This window comes from Schistocerca serialis, chromosome 2 (assembly GCF_023864345.2).
Source record: "Schistocerca serialis cubense isolate TAMUIC-IGC-003099 chromosome 2, iqSchSeri2.2, whole genome shotgun sequence".
NCBI lineage: Eukaryota > Metazoa > Arthropoda > Insecta > Orthoptera > Acrididae > Schistocerca > Schistocerca serialis.
In genome coordinates, this window is record NC_064639.1 from 70,079,646 (window position 1) to 70,097,219 (window position 17,574).

The following is a 17,574-nucleotide window of genomic DNA, read 5'->3' on the forward strand; positions in this document are numbered from 1 at the left end:
TTGACGATGAAACACAGAAATTGCATCGGAATTAAATTCTAAAGTCACAATGCCGACTTAAGTACAAGAGGACTGACACTCTAACTTTCTATGATTTGAACTTCTCCTGTGAGTCCAGTTTTAGATTCCGTAGCTTCACTTCAGGTTTACTGTATCCCTTTTACCTTCGTATTGACGATGAAACACAGAAATTCCATCGGAATTATATTCAAAAGGCACAATGCTGACTTAAGTACACGAGGACTGACACTCTAAATTTCTATGATTTGAACCTCTCCTGTGAGTCCACTTTTAGATTCCGATGCTTCACTTCAGGTTTACTGTATACCTTGGACCTTCGTATTGACGATGAAGCACAGAAATTGCTCCTAAATTAAATTCAAAAGGCACAATGCCGACTTATGTAGCAGAGGACTGACACTCTAACTTTGTATGATTTGAACCTCCACTGTGAGTCCAGTTTTAGATTCCGATGCTTCACTTCAGGTTTACAGTATTCATTGGACCTTCTTATTGTCGATGAAACACAGAAATTGCATCCGATTGCAATACAATAGGCACAATGACGACTTAAGTACAAAAGGACAGACACTCCAACTTTCTATGATTTGAATCCCTGCTCTGAGTCCAGTTTTGGATTCCGATGCTTCACTTCAGGTTTCCTGTATATCTAGGACCTTGTTATTGACGATGAAACACAGGAATTGCATCGGAATTAAATTCAAAAGGCACAATGCTGACTTCAGTACAAGAGGACTGACACTCTCACTTTCTATGATTTGAACCCCTCCTGTGAGTCGAGTGTTAGATTCCGATGCTTCACTTCAGGTTTCCTGTATACCTTGGACCTTCTTATTGACGACGAAACACAGAAATATCATCCGAATTAAATTCAAAAGGCACAGTGCCGACTTAAGTACAAGAGGACTGACACTCTAACTTTCTATGATTAGAACCTCTCCTGTGAGCCCAGTTTTAAATTCCGATGCTTCACTTCAGCTTTACTGTATCCCTTGGACCTTCTTATTGATGATGAAACACAGAACTTGCATCCGAATTTAATACAAAAGGCACAATGACGACTTAAGTACAAGAGGACTGACACTCTCACTTTCTATGAATTCAACCTCTCCTGTGAGTCCAGTTTTAGATTCCGATGCTTCACTTCAGGTTTCCTGTATCCCTTGGACCTTCTTATTGATGATGAAACACAGAACTTGCATCCGATTTTAATACAAAAGGCACAATGACGACTTAAGTACAAGAGGACTGACACACTCACTTTCTATGAATTCAACCTCTCCTGTGAGTCCAGTTTTGAATCCGATAACTCACTTTAGGTTTACTGTATATCTTGGACCTTCTTACTGACGATGGAACACAGAAATAGCATCCAAATTTAATAGAAAAGGCACAATGCCGACTTAAGTACAAGAGGACTGACACTCTCGCTTTATATGATTTGAACCTCTCCTGTGAGTCCAGTTTTAGATTCTGATGCTTCACTTCAGGTTTCCTGTATACCTAGGACTTTCTTATTGACAATGAAACACAGAAATTGCATCCAAATTAAATTCAAAAGGCACAATGCCGACTTAAGTACAAGACGACTGACACTCTAACTATCTATGATTTGAAACTCTCCTGTGAGTCCAGTTTTAGATTCCGATGCTTCACTACAGGTTCACTGTATACCTTGGAACTTCTTATTGACGATGAAGCACAGAAATTGCATCGGAATTAAATTCAAAAGGCACAATGCTGACTTCAGTACAAGAGGACTGACACTCTAACTTTCTATGATTTGAACCTCTCCTTTGAGTCCAGTTTCAGATTCCGATGCTACACTTCAGGATTACTGTATATCATGGACCTCCTTATTGACGACGAAGCTCAGAAATTGCATCGGAATGAAATATAAAAGGCACAATGCCGACATAAGTACAAGATGACTGACGCTCTAATTTTCTATGATTTGAACCTCTCCTGTGAGTCCAGTTTTAGATTCCGATGCTTCACTTCAGGTTTACTGTATCCCTTGGACCTTCTTATTGATGATGAAACACAGAAATTGCATCCGAATTTAATACAAAAGGCACAATGCCGACTTAAGTACAAGAGGACTGACACTCTAACTATCTAGGATTTGAAACTCTCCTGTGAGTCCAGTTTTCGATTCTGTTGCTTCACTACAGGTTTACTGTGTACCTTGGAACTTCTTATTGACGATGAAACACAGTAATTGCATCGGAATAATAATTCAAAAGGCAAAATTCCGACTTAAGTACAAGAGGACTGACACTCTAACTTTCTATGATTTGAACCTCTCCTGTGAGTCCAGTTTTAGATTCCGATTCTTCACTTCGGGTTTACTGTATCCCATGGACCTTCTTATTGACGATGAAACACAGTAATTGCATCGGAATAATAATTCAAAAAGCAAAATTCCGACTTAAGTACAAGAGGACTGACACTCTAACTTTCTATGATTTGAACCTCTCCTGTGAGTCCAGTTTTAGATTCCGTAGCTTCACTTCAGGTTTACTGTATCCCTTTTACCTTCGTATTGACGATGAAACACAGAAATTCCATCGGAATTATATTCAAAAGGCACAATGCTGACTTAAGTACATTAGGACTGACACTCTAACTTTCTATGATTTGAACCTCTCCTGTGAGTCCAGTTTTAGATTCCGATGCTTCACTTCAGGTTTACTGTATACCTTGGACCTTCGTATTGACGATGAAGCACAGAAATTGCTTCTAAATTAAATTCAAAAGGCACAATGCCGACTTATGTAGCAGAGGACTGACACTCTAACTTTGTATGATTCGAACCTCCACTGTGAGTCCAGTTTTAGATTCCGATGCTTCACTTCAGGTTTACAGTATTCATTGGATCCTCTTATTGTCGATGAAACACAGAAATTGCATCCGAATTCAATACAATAGGCACAATGACGACTTAAGTACAAAAGGACAGACAGTCTAACTTTCTATGATTTGAATCCCTCCTGTGAGTCCAGTTTTGGATTCCGATGCTTCACTTCAGGGTTCCTGTAAATCTAGGACCTTCTTATTGACGATAAAACACAGAAATTGCATCGGAATTAAATTCAAAAGGCACAATGCCGACTTAAGTACAAGAGGACTGACACTCTAACTTACTATGATTTGAAACTCTCCTGTGAGTCCAGTTTTAGATTCCGATGCTTCACTACAGGTTTACTGTGTACCTTGGAACTTCTTATTGACGATGAAACACAGTAATTGCATCGGAATAAAAATTCAAAAGGAACAAGGCCGACTAAAGTACAGGAGGACTGACACTCTAACTTTCTATGATTTGAACCTCTCTGGTGAGTCCAGTTTTAGATTCCGATGTTTCACTTCATGTTTACTGTATCCCTTGTACCTTCTTATTGATGATGAAACACAGAAATTGCATCCGAATTTAATACAAAAGGCACAATGCCGACTTAAGTACAAGAGGACTGACACTCACGCTTTATATGATTTGAACCTCTCCTGTGAGTCCAGTTTTAGATTCTGATGCTTCACTTCAGGTTTCCTGTATACCTAGGTCCTTCTTATTGACAATGAAACACAGGAATTGCATTCAAAGTAAATTCAAAAGGCACAATGCCGACTTAAGTGCAAGAGGACTGACACTCCAACTTTCTAAGATTTGAACCTCTCCTGTGAGTCCACTTTTAGATTCCGATTTTTCACTTCGGGTTTACTGTATCCCATGGACCTTCTTATTGACGATGAAACACAGAAATTGCATCGGAATTAAATTCAAAAGTCACAATGCCGACTTAAGTACAAGAGGACTGACACTCTAACTTTCTATGATTTGAACCTCTCCTGTGAGTCCAGTTTTAGATTCCGTAGCTTCACTTCAGGTTTACTGTATCCCTTTTACCTTCGTATTGACGATGAAACACAGAAATTCCATCGGAATTATATTCAAAAGGCACAATGCTGACTTAAGAAAATGAGGACTGACACTCTAACTTTCTATGATTTGAACCTCTCCTGTGAGTCCAGTTTTAGATTCCAATGCTTCACTTCAGGTTTACTGTATACCTTGGACCTTCGTATTGACGATGAAGCACAGAAATTGCTCCTAAATTAAATTCAAAAGGCACAATGCCGACATATGTAGCAGAGGAGTGACACTCTAACTTTGTATGATTTGAACCTCCACTGTGAGTCTAGTTTTAGATTCCGATGCTTCACTTCAGGTTTACAGTATTCATTGGACCTTCTTATTGTCGATGAAACACAGAAATTGCATCCGATTTCAATACAATAGGCACAATGACGACTTAAGTACAAAAGGACAGACACTCCAACTTTCTATGATTTGAATCCCTGCTGTGAGTCCAGATTTGGATTCCGATGCTACACTTCAGGATTACTGTATATCATGGACCTCCTTATTGACGACGAAGCACAGAAATTGCATCGGAATGAAATATAAAAGGCACAATGCCGACATAAGTACAAGATGACTGACGCTCTAATTTTCTATGATTTGAACCTCTCCTGTGAGTCCAGTTTTAGATTCCGATGCTTCACTTCAGGTTTACTGTATCCCTTGGACCTTCTTATTGATGATGAAACACAGAAATTGCATCCGAATTTAATACAAAAGGCACAATGCCGACTTAAGTACAAGAGGACTGACACTCTAACTATCTATGATTTGAAACTCTCCTGTGAGTCCAGTTTTAGATTCCGATGCTTCACTTCTGGTTTACTGTAACCCTTGGAACTTCTTATTGACGAGAAAACACAGAAATTGCATCCGAATATAATACAAAAGTCACAATGCCGACATAAGGACAAGAGGATTGACACTCTCACTTTCTATGATTTGAACCTCTCTTGTAAGCCCAGTTTTAGATTCCGATGCTTCACTTCAGGTTTTACTGTATATCTAGGACCTTCTTATTGACGATGAAACACAGAAATTGCATTCAAAGTAAATTCAAAAGGCACAATGCCGACTTAAGTGCAAGAGGACTGACACTCCAACTTTCTATGATTTGAACCTCTCCTGTGAGTCCAGTTTTAGATTCCGATTCTTCACTTCGGGTTTACTGTATCCCATGGACCTTCTTATTGACGATGAAACACAGAAATTGCATCGGAATTAAATTCAAAAGTCATAATGCCGACGTAAGTACAAGAGGACTGACACTCTAACTTTCTATGATTTGAACCTCTCCTGTGAGTCCAGTTTTAGATTCCGTAGCTTCACTTCAGGTTTACTGTATCCCTTTTACCTTCGTATTGACGATGAAACACAGAAATTCCATCGGAATTATATTCAAAAGGCACAATGCTGACTTAAGTACATGAGGACTGACACTCTAACTTTCTATGATTTGAACCTCTCCTGTGAGTCCAGTTTTAGATTCCGATGCTTCACTTCAGGTTTACTGTATACCTTGGACCTTCGTATTGACGATAAAGCACAGAAATTGCTTCTAAATTAAATTCAAAAGGCACAATGCTGACTTATGTAGCAGAGGACTGACACTCTAACTTTGTATGATTTGAACCTCCACTGTGAGTCCAGTTTTAGATTCCGATGCTTCACTTCAGGTTTACAGTATTCATTGGACCTTCTTATTGTCGATGAAACACAGAAATTGCATCCGAATTTAATACAATAGGCACAATGACGACTTAAGTACAAAAGGACAGACACTCTAACTTTCTATGATTTGAATCCCTCCTGTGAGTCCAGTTTTGGATTCCGATGCTTCACTTCAGGGTTCCTGTAAATCTACAACCTTCTTATTGACGATGAAACACAGAAATTGCACCGGAATTAAATTCAAAAGGCACAATGCTGACTTCAGTACAGGAGGACTGACACTCTAACTTTCTATGAATTGAACCTCTCCGGTGAGTCCAGTTTTAGATTCCGATGCTTCACTTCATGTTTACTGTATCCCTTGTACCTTCTTATTGATGATGAAACAAAGAAATTGCATCCGAATTTAATACAAAAGGCACAATGCCGACTTAAGTACAAGAGGACTGACACTCTCGCTTTATATGATTTAAACCTCTCCTGTGAGTCCAGTTTTAGATTCTGATGCTTCACTTCAGGTTTCCTGTATACCTAGGACCTTCTTATTGACAATGAAACACAGAAATTGCATCCGAATAAAATTCAAAAGGCACAAAGCCGACTTAAGTACAAGAGGACTGACACTCTAACTATCTATGATTTAAAGCTCGCCTGTGAGTCCAGTTTTAGATTCCGATGCTTCACTACAGGTTTACTGTATACCTTGGAACTTCTTATTGTCGATGAAACACAGTAATTGCATCGGAATGAAAATTCAAAAGGCACAATTCCGACTTAAGTAAAAGAGGACTGACACTCTAACTTTCTATGATTAGAACCACTCCTGTGAGTCCGGTTTTAGATTCCGATGCTTCACTTCTGGTTTACTGTATCCCTTGGACCTTCTTATTGACGAGAAAACACAGAAATTGCATCCGAATTTAATACAAAAGTCACAATGCCGTCTTAAGTACAAGAGGACTGACACTCTCATTTTCTATGATATGAAACCTCAACTGTGAGCCCAGTTTTAGATTCCGATGCTTCACTTCAGGTTTCCTGTATATCTAGGACCTTCTTATTGACGATGAAACACAGAAATTGCATTCGAAGTAAATTCAAAAGGCACAATGTCGACTTAAGTGCAAGAGGACTGACACTCCAACTTTCTATGATTTGAACCTCTCCTGTGAGTCCAGTTTTAGATTCCGATGCTACACTTCAGGTTTACTGTATCCCTTGGACCTTCTTATTGATAATGAAACACAGATATTGCATCCGAATTTAATACAAAAGGCACAATGCCGACTTCATTACAAGAGGACTGACACTCTAACTATCTATGATTTGAAACTCTCCTGTGAGTCCAGTTTTAGATTCTGATGCTTCACTACAGGTTTACTGTATACCTTGGAACTTCTTATTGACAATGAAACACAGTAATAGCATCGGAATAATAATTCAAAAGGCACAATTCCGACTTAAGTACAAGAGAACTGCCACTCCAACTTTCTATGATTTGAACCTCTCCTGTGAGTCCAGTTTTAGATTCCGATGCTTCACTTCTGGTTTACTGTATCCCTTGGACCTTCTTATTGACGATGAAACACCGACATTGCATCCGAATTTAATAAAAAAGGCACAATGCCGACTTAAGTACAAGAGGACTGACACTCTTACTTTCTATGATTTGAACCTCTCCTGTGAGTTCTGTTTTAGATTCCGATGCTTCACTTCAAGTTTACTGTATCCCTTGGACCTTCTTATTGACGATGAAACACAGAAATTGCATCCGAATTTAATACAAAAGGCACAATGCCGACTTAAGTACAAGAGGACTGACACTCTCACTTTCTATGATTTGAACCTCTTCTGTGAGTCCAGTTTTAGATTCCGAAGCTTCACTTCAGGTTTACTGTATCCCTTGGACCTTCTTATTGACAATGAAACACAGAAATTGCATCGGAATTAACTTAAAAAGGCACAATGCCGACTTAACTACAAGAGGACTGACACTCTAACTTTCTATGATTTGAACCTCTCCTGTGAGTCCAGTTTTAGATTCCGATGCTTCACTTCAGGTTTACTGTATACCATGGACCTTCTTATTGACGATGAAACACAGAAATTGCATCGGAATTAAATTGAAAAGTCTCAATGCCGACTTAAGTACAAGAGGACTGACACTCTAACTTTCTACGATTTGAACCTCTCCTGTGAGTTCAGTTTTAGATTCCGATGCTTCACTTCAGGTTTATTGTATCCCTTGGACCCTCTTATTGACGATGAAACACAGAAATTGCATCCGAATTTAATACAAAAGGCACAATGCCGACTTAAGTACAAGAGGACTGACACTCTAACTTTCTATGATTTGAACCTCGCTTGTGAGTCCAGTTTTAGATTCCGAAGCTTCAGTTCAGGTTTACTGTATCCATTGGACCATCTCATTGACGATGAAACACAGAAATTGCATCGGAATTAAATTCGAAAGGAACAACGCCGACCTAAGTACATTGGGACTGACACTCTAACATTCTATGATTTGAACCTCTCTGGTGAGTTCAGTTTTAGATTCCGATGCTTCAGTTCAGGTTTACTGTATCCCTTGTACCTTCTTATTGATGATGAAACACAGAAATTGCATCCGAATGTAATACAAACGGCACAATGCCGACATAAGTACAAGAGGACTGACACCCTAACTTTCTATGATTTGAACCTCTCCGGTGAGTCCAGTTTCAGATTCCGATGCTTCACTTCAGGTTTACTGTATCCCTTGGACATCTTTATTGACGAGGAAACACAGAAATTGCATCCGAATTTAATACAAATGTCACAATGCCGACTTAAGTACAGGAGGACTGACATTCTAACTTTCTATGATTTGAACCTCTCTTGTGAGTCCAGTTTTAGATTCGGATGCTTCACTTTAGGTTCACTGTATACCTTGGAAATTCTTATTGACGATGAAGCACAGAAATTGTTTCGGAATTAAATTCAAAAGGCACAATGCCGACTTAACTACAAGTGGAGTGATACTCTAACTTTCTATGATTTGAACCTCCCCTGTGAGTCCAGTTTTAGATTCCGATGCTTCACTTCGGGATTACTGTATGCCTTGGACCTTCTTATTGACGATGAAGTACAGAAATTGCATCCGAATTCAATACAAAAGGCACAATGCCGACATCAGTACAAGATTACTGACACTCTCACTTTCTATGATTTGAACCTCTCCTGTGAGTCCAGTTTTAGATTCCGATGCTTCACTTCAGGTTTCGAATATACGTCGGACCTTCTTATTGACGATGAAACACAGAAATTGCATCCGAATTTAATACAAACGGCACAATGCCGACTTAAGTACATGAGGACTGACCCTAACTTTCTATGATTTGAACCTCTCCGGTGAGTCCAGTTTTAGATTCCGATGCTTCACTTCAGGTTTACTGTATCCCTTGTACCTTCTTATTGATGATGAAACACAGAAATTGCATCCGAATTTAATACAAAAGGAACAATGCCGACTTAAGTACAAAAGGACTGACACTCTCGCTTTATATGATTTGAACCTCTCCTGTGAGTCCAATTTTAGATTCTGATGCTTCACTTCAGGTTTCCTGTATATCTAGGACCTTCTTATTGACAATGAAACACAGAAATTGCATCCGAATTAAATTCAAAAGGCACAATGCCGACTTAAGTACAAGAGGACTGACACTCTAACAATCTATGATTTGAAACTCTCCTGTGAGTCCAGTTTTAGATTGCGATGCTTCACTACATGTTTACTGTATACCTTGGAACTTCTTATTGACGATGAAACACAGTAATTGCATCGGAATAAAAATCAAAAGGCACAATTCCGACTTAAGTACAAGAAGACTGACACTCTAACTTTCTATGATTTGAACCTCTCCTGTGAGTCCAGTTTTAGATTCCGATGCTTCACTTCTGGTTTACTGTAACCCTTGGAACTTCTTATTGACGATGAAACACAGTAATTGCATCGGAATTAAATTCAAAAGTCAAAATGCCGACGTAAGTACAAGAGGACTGACACTCTAACTTTCTATGATTTGAACCTCTCCTGTGAGTCCAGTCTTAGATTCCGTAGCTTCACTTCAGGTTTACTGTATCCCTTTTACCTTCGTATTGACGATGAAACACAGAAATTCCATCGGAATTATATTCAAAAGGCACAATGCTGACTTAAGTACATGAGGACTGACACTCTAACTTTCTATGATTTGAACCTCTCCTGTGAGTCCAGTTTTAGATTCCGATGCTTCACTTCAGGTTTACTGTATACCTTGGACCTTCGTATTGACGATGAAGCACAGAAATTGCTTCTAAATTAAATTCAAAAGGCACAATGCCGACTTATGTAGCAGAGGACTGACACTCTAACTTTGTATGATTGGAACCTCCACTGTGAGTCCAGTTTTAGATTCCGATGCTTCACTTCAGGTTTACAGTATTCATTGGACCTTCTTATTGTCGATGAAACACAGAAATTGCATCCGAATTCAATACAATAGGCACAATGACGACTTAAGTACAAAAGGACAGACACTCTAACTTTCTATGATTTGAATCCCTCCTGTGAGTCCAGTTTTGGATTCCGATGCTTCACTTCAGGGTTCCTGTAAATCTAGGACCTTCTTATTGACGATGAAACACAGAAATTGCACCGGAATGAAATTCAAAAGGCACAAAGTTGACTTCAGTACAGGAGGACTGACACTCTAACTTTCTATGATTTGAACCTCTCCTGTGAGTCCAGTTTTAGATTCCGATGCTTCACTTCATGTTTACTGTATCCCTTGTACCTTCTTATTGATGATGAAACACAGAAATTGCATCCGAATTTAATACAAAAGGCACAATGCCGACCTAAGTACAAGAGGACTGACACTCTCGCTTTATATGATTTGAACCTCTCCTGTGAGTCCAGTTTTAGATTCTGATGCATCACTTCAGGTTTCCTGTATACCTAGGACCTTCTTATTGACAATGAAACACAGAAATTGCATCCGAATTAAATTCAAAAGGCACAAAGCCGACTTAAGTACAAGAGGACTGACACTCTAACTATCTATGATTTAAAGCTCGCCTGTGAGTCCAGTTTTAAATTCCGATGCTTCACTACAGGTTTACTGTATACCTTGGACCATCTTATTGACGAGAAAACACAGAAATTGCATCCGAATTTAATACAAAAGTCACAATGCCGTCTTAAGTACAAGAGGACCGACACTCTCACTTTCTATGATTTCAACCTCTCCTGTGCGCCCAGTTTTAGATTCCGATGCTTCACTTCAGGTTTCCTGTATATCTAGGACCTTCTTATTGACGATGAAACACAGAAATTGCATTCGAAGTAAATTCAAAAGGCACAATGCCGACTTAAGTGCAAGAGGACTGACACTCTAACTTTCTATGATTTGAACCTCTCCTGTGAGTCCAGTTTTAGATTCGGATGCTTCACTTCCGGTTTACTGTATCCCTTGGACCTTCTTATTGACGATGAAACACCGACATTGCATCCGAATTTAATAAAAAAGGCACAATGCCGACTTAAGTACAAGAGGACTGACACTCTTACTTTCTATGATTTGAACCTCTCCTGTGAGTCCTGTTTTAGATTCCGATGCTTCACTTCAGGTTTACTGTATCCCTTGGACCTTCTTATTGACGATGAAACACAGAAATTGCATCCGAATTTAATACAAAAGGCACAATGCCGACTTAAGTACAAGAGGACTGACACTCTCACTTTCTATGATTTGAACCTCTTCTGTGAGTCCAGTTTTAGATTTCGAAGCTTCACTTCAGGTTTACTGTATCACTTGGACCTTCTTATTGACAATGAAACACAGAAATTGCATCGGAATTAACTTAAAAAGGCACAATGCCGACTTAACTACAAGAGGACTGACACTCTAACTTTCTATGATTTGAACCTCTCCTGCGAGTCCAGTTTTAGATTCCGATGCTTCACTTCAGGTTTACTGTATACCATGGACCTTCTTATTGACGATGAAACACAGAAATTGCATCGGAATTAAATTGAAAAGTCACAATGCCGACTTAAGTACAAGAGGACTGACACTCTAACTTTCTACGATTTGAATCTCTCTTGTGAGTTCAGTTTTAGATTCCGATGCTTCACTTCAGGTTTATTGTATCCCTTGGACCCACTTATTGACGATGAAACACAGAAATTGCATCCGAATTTAATACAAAAGGCACAATGCCGACTTAAGTACAAGAGGACTGACACTCTAACTTTCTATGATTTGAACCTCGCTTGTGAGTCCAGTTTTAGATTCCGAAGCTTCAGTTCAGGTTTACTGTATCCATTGGACCATCTCATTGACGATGAAACACAGAAATTGCATCGGAATTAAATTCGAAAGGAACAACGCCGACCTAAGTACATTGGGACTGACACTCTAACATTCTATGATTTGAATCTCTCCGGTGAGTTCAGTTTTAGATTCCGATGCTTCAGTTCAGGTTTACTGTATCCCTTGTACCTTCTTATTGATGATGAAACACAGAAATTACATCCGAATGTAATACAAAGGGCACAAAGCCGACTTAAGTACAAGAAGACTGACACTCTAACTTTCTATGATTTGAACCTCTCCTGTGAGTCCAGTTTTAGATTCAGATGCTTCACTTCCGGTTTCCTGTATACCTTGGACCTTCTTATTGACAATGAAACACAGAAACTGCATCCGAATTTAATTCAAAAGGCACAATGCCGACGTAAGTACAAGAGGACCGACGCTCTCACTTTCTATGATTTGAACCTCTCCTGTGGGTCCAGGTTTAGATTCCGATGCCACACTTCAGGTCTACTGTATCCCTTGAACCTTCTTATTGACGATGAAACACAGAAATTGCATCCGAATTTAATACAAAAGGCACAATGCCGTCTTAAGTTCAAGAGGACTGACACTCTAACTTTCTATGATTTGAACCTCTCCTGTTAGCCCAGTTTTAGATTCCGATACTTCACTTCAGGTTTACTGTATCCCTTGGACCTTCTTATTGATGATGCAACACAGAAATTGCATCCGAATGTAATACAAATGTCACAATGCCGACTTAAGTACAGGAGGACTGACATTCTAACTTTCTATGATTTGAACCTCTCTTGTGAGTCCAGTTTTAGATTCGGATGCTTCACTTTAGGTTCACTGTATACCTTGGAAATTCTTATTGACGATGAAGCACAGAAATTGTTTCGGAATTAAATTCAAAAGGCACAATGCCGACTTAAGTAGCAGAGGACTGACACTCTAACTTTCTATGATTTGAACCTCTCCTGTGAGTCCAGTTTTAGATTGCGATGCTTCACTTCAGGTTTAATGTTTCCCTTGGACCTTCTTATTGACGATGAAACACAGAAATTGCATTCGAATTTATTAGAAATGGCACAATGACGACTTAAGTACAAAAGGACTGACACTCTAACTTTCTATGATTTGAATCTCTCCTGTGAGTCCACTTTTAGATTCCGATGCTTCACTTCAAGTTTCCTGTATACCTTGGACCTTCTTATTGACGATGAAACACAGAATTTGCCTCGGAATTAAATTCAAAAGGCACAATGCCGACTTAAGTACAAGTGGAGTGATACTCTAACTTTCTATGATTTGAACCTCCCCTGTGAGTCCAGTTTTAGATTCCGATGCTTCACTTCGGGATTACTGTATGCCTTGGACCTTCTTATTGACGATGAAATACAGAAATTGCATCCGAATTCAATACAAAAGGCACAATGCCGACATCAGTACAAGATTACTGACACTCTCACTTTCTATGATTTGAACCTCTCCTGTGAGTCCAGTTTTAGATTCCGATGCTTCACTTCAGGTTTCGAATATACGTCGGACCTTCTTATTGACGATGAAACACAGAAATTGCATCCGAATTTAATACAAAAGGCACAATGCCGACTTAAGTACAAGAGGACTGACCCTAACTTTCTGTGATTTGAACCTCTCCGGTGAGTCCAGTTTTAAATTCCGATGCTTCACTTCAGGTTTACTGTATCCCTTGTACCTTCTTATTGATGATGAAACACAGAAATTGCATCCGAATTTAATACAAAAGGAACAATGCTGACTTAAGTACAAAAGGACTGACACTCTCGCTTTATATGGTTTGAACCTCTCCTGTGAGTCCAGTTTTAGATTCTGATGCTTCACTTCAGGTTTCCTGTATACCTAGGACCTTCTTATTGACGATGAAACACAGAAATTGCATCCGAAGTAAATTCAAAAGGCACAATGCCGACTTTAGTGCAAGAGGACTGACACTCCAACTTTCTATGATTTGAACCTCTCCTGTGAGTCCAGTTTTAGATTCCGATGCTTCACTTCAGGTTTACTGTATCCCTTGGACCTTCTTATTGATGATGAAACACAGAAATTGCATCCGAATTTAATACAAAAGGCACAATGCCGACTTAAATACATGAGGACTGACACTCTAACTATCTATGATTTGAAACTCTCCTGTGAGTCCAGTTATAGTTTCCGATGCTTCACTACAGGTTTACTGTATACCTTGGAACTTCTTATTGACGATGAAACACACTAATTGCATCGGAATAATAATTCAAAAGGCACAATTCCGACTTACGTACGAGAGGACTGCCACTCTAACTTTCTATGATTTGAACCTCTCCTGTGAGTCCAGTTTTAGATTCCGATGCTTCACTTCTGGTTTACTGTATCCCTTGGACCATCTTATTGACGATGAAACACCGACATTGCATCCGAATTTAATACAAAAGGCACAATGCCGACTTAAGTACAAGAGGACTGACACTCTTACTTTCTATGATTTGAACCTCTCCTGTGAGTCCAATTTTAGATTCCGATGCTTCAATTCAGGTTTACTGTATCCCTTGGACCTTCTTATTGACGATGAAACACAGAAATTGCATCCGAATTTAATACAAAAGGCACAATGCCGACTTAAGTACAAGAGGACTGACACTCTCACTTTCTATGATTTGAAACTCTCCTGTGAGTCCAGTTTTAGATTCCGATGCTTCACTTCAGGTTTACTGTATCCCTTGGACCTTCTTATTGACGATGAAACAGAGAAATAGCATCCGAATTTAATACAAAAGGCACAATGCCGTCTTAAGTACAAGAGGACTGACAATCTCACTTTCTATGATTTGAACCTCTCCTGTGAGTCCAGTTTTAGATTCCGATGCTTCACTTTTGGTTTACTGTATCCCTTGGACATTTTTATTGGCGATAAAACCCAAAATTGCATTGGAATTAAGTACAAAAGGCACAATGCCAACTTAAGTACAGGAGGACTGACACACTAACTTTCTATGATTTGAACCTCTCCTGTGAGTCAAGTTTTAGATTCCGATGCATCACATCAGGTTTACTGTATCCCTTGGACCTTCTTATTGACAATGAAACACAGAAATTGCATCGGAATTAACTTAAAAAGGCACAACGCTGACTTAACTACAAGAGGACTGACACTCTAACTTTCTATGATTTGAACTTCTCCTGTGAGTCCAGTTTTAGATTCCGATTCTTCACTTCAGGTTTACTGTATCCCATGGACATTCTTATTGACGATGAAACACAGAAATTGCATCGGAATTAAATTCAAAAGTCACAATGCCGACTTAAGTACAAGAGGACTGACGCTCTAACTTTCTACGATTTGAACCTCTCCTGTGAGTCCAGTTTTAGATTGCGATGCTTCACTTCTGGTTTACTGTATCCATTGGACCATCTCATTGACGATGAAACACAGAAATTGCATCAGAATTAAATTAGAAAGGAACAACTCAACCTAAGTACATTGGGACTGACACTCTAACATTCTATGATTTGAACCTCTCCGGTGAGTTCAGTTTTAGATTCCGATGCTTCAGTTCAGGTTTACTGTATCCCTTGTACCTTCTTATTGATGATGAAACACAGAAATTACATCCGAATGTAATACAAAGGGCACAAAGCCGACTTAAGTACAAGAAGACTGACACTCTAACTTTCTATGATTTGAACCTCTCCTGTGAGTCCAGTTTTAGATTCAGATGCTTCACTTCCGGTTTCCTGTATATCTTGGACCTTCTTATTGACAATGAAACACAGAAACTGCATCCGAATTTAATTCAAAAGGCACAATGCCGACGTAAGTACAAGAGGACTGACGCTCTCACTTTGTATGATTTGATCCTCTCCTGTGGGTCCAGGTTTAGATTCCGATGCCACACTTCAGGTTTACTGTATCCCTTGAACCTTCTTATTGACGATGAAGCACAGAAATTGTTTCGGAAATAAATTCAAAAGGCACAATGCCGACTTAAGTAGCAGAGGACTGACACTCTAACTTTCTATGATTTGAACCTCTCCTGTGAGTCCAGTTTTAGATTGCGATGCTTCACTTCAGGTTTAATGTTTCCCTTGGACCTTCTTATTAACGATGAAACACAGAAATTGCATTCGAATTTATTACAAGTGGCACAATGACGACTTAAGTACAAAAGGACTGACACTCTAACTTTCTATGATTTGAATCTCTCCTGTGAGTCCACTTTAAGATTCCGATGCTTCACTTCACGTTTCCTGTATATCTAGGACCTTCTTATTGACGATGAAACACAGAAATTGCATCCGAAGTAAATTCAAAAGGCACAATGCCGTCTTAAGTGCAAGAGGACTGACACACTAACTTTCTATGATTTGAACCTCTCCTGTGAGTCCAGTTTTAGATTCCGATGCTTCACTTTTGGTTTACTGTATCCCTTGGACATTTTTATTGGCGATAAAACACAAAATTGCATTGGAATTAAGTACAAAAGGCACAATGCCAACTTAAGTACAGGAGGACTGACACACTAACTTTCTATGATTTGAACCTCTCCTGTGAGTCAAGTTTTAGATTCCGATGCATCACATCAGGTTTACTGTATCCCTTGGACCTTCTTATTGACAATGAAACACAGAAATTGCATCGGAATTAACTTAAAAAGGCACAACGCAGACTTAACTACAAGAGGACTGACACTCTAACTTTCTATGATTTGAACTTCTCCTGTGAGTCCAGTTTTAGATTCCGATTCTTCACTTCAGGTTTACTGTATCCCATGGACATTCTTATTGACGATGAAACACAGAAATTGCATCGGAATTAAATTCAAAAGTCACAATGCCGACTTAAGTACAAGAGGACTGACACTCTAACTTTCTACGATTTGAACCTCTCCTGTGAGTCCAGTTTTAGATTGCGATGCTTCACTTCTGGTTTACTGTATCCATTGGACCATCTCATTGACGATGAAACACAGAAATTGCATCGGAATTAAATTAGAAAGGAACAACTCAACCTAAGTACATTGGGACTGACACTATAACATTCTATGATTTGAACCTCTCCGGTGAGTTCAGTTTTAGATTCCGATGCTTCAGTTCAGGTTTACTGTATCCCTTGAACCTTCTTATTGATGATGAAACACAGAAATTACATCCGAATGTAATACAAAGGGCACAAAGCCGACTTAAGTACAAGAAGACTGACACTCTAACTTTCTATGATTTGAACCTCTCCTGTGAGTCCAGTTTTAGATTCAGATGCTTCACTTCCGGTTTCCTGTATATCTTGGACCTTCTTATTGACAATGAAACACAGAAACTGCATCCGAATTTAATTCAAAAGGCACAATGCCGCCGTAAGTACAAGAGGACTGACGCTCTCACTTTGTATGATTTGATCCTCTCCTGTGGGTCCAGGTTTAGATTCCGATGCCACACTTCAGGTTTACTGTATCCCTTGAACCTTCTTATTGACGATGAAGCACAGAAATTGTTTCGGAATTAAATTCAAAAGGCACAATGCCGACTTAAGTAGCAGAGGACTGACACTCTAACTTTCTATGATTTGAACCTCTCCTGTGAGTCCAGTTTTAGATTGCGATG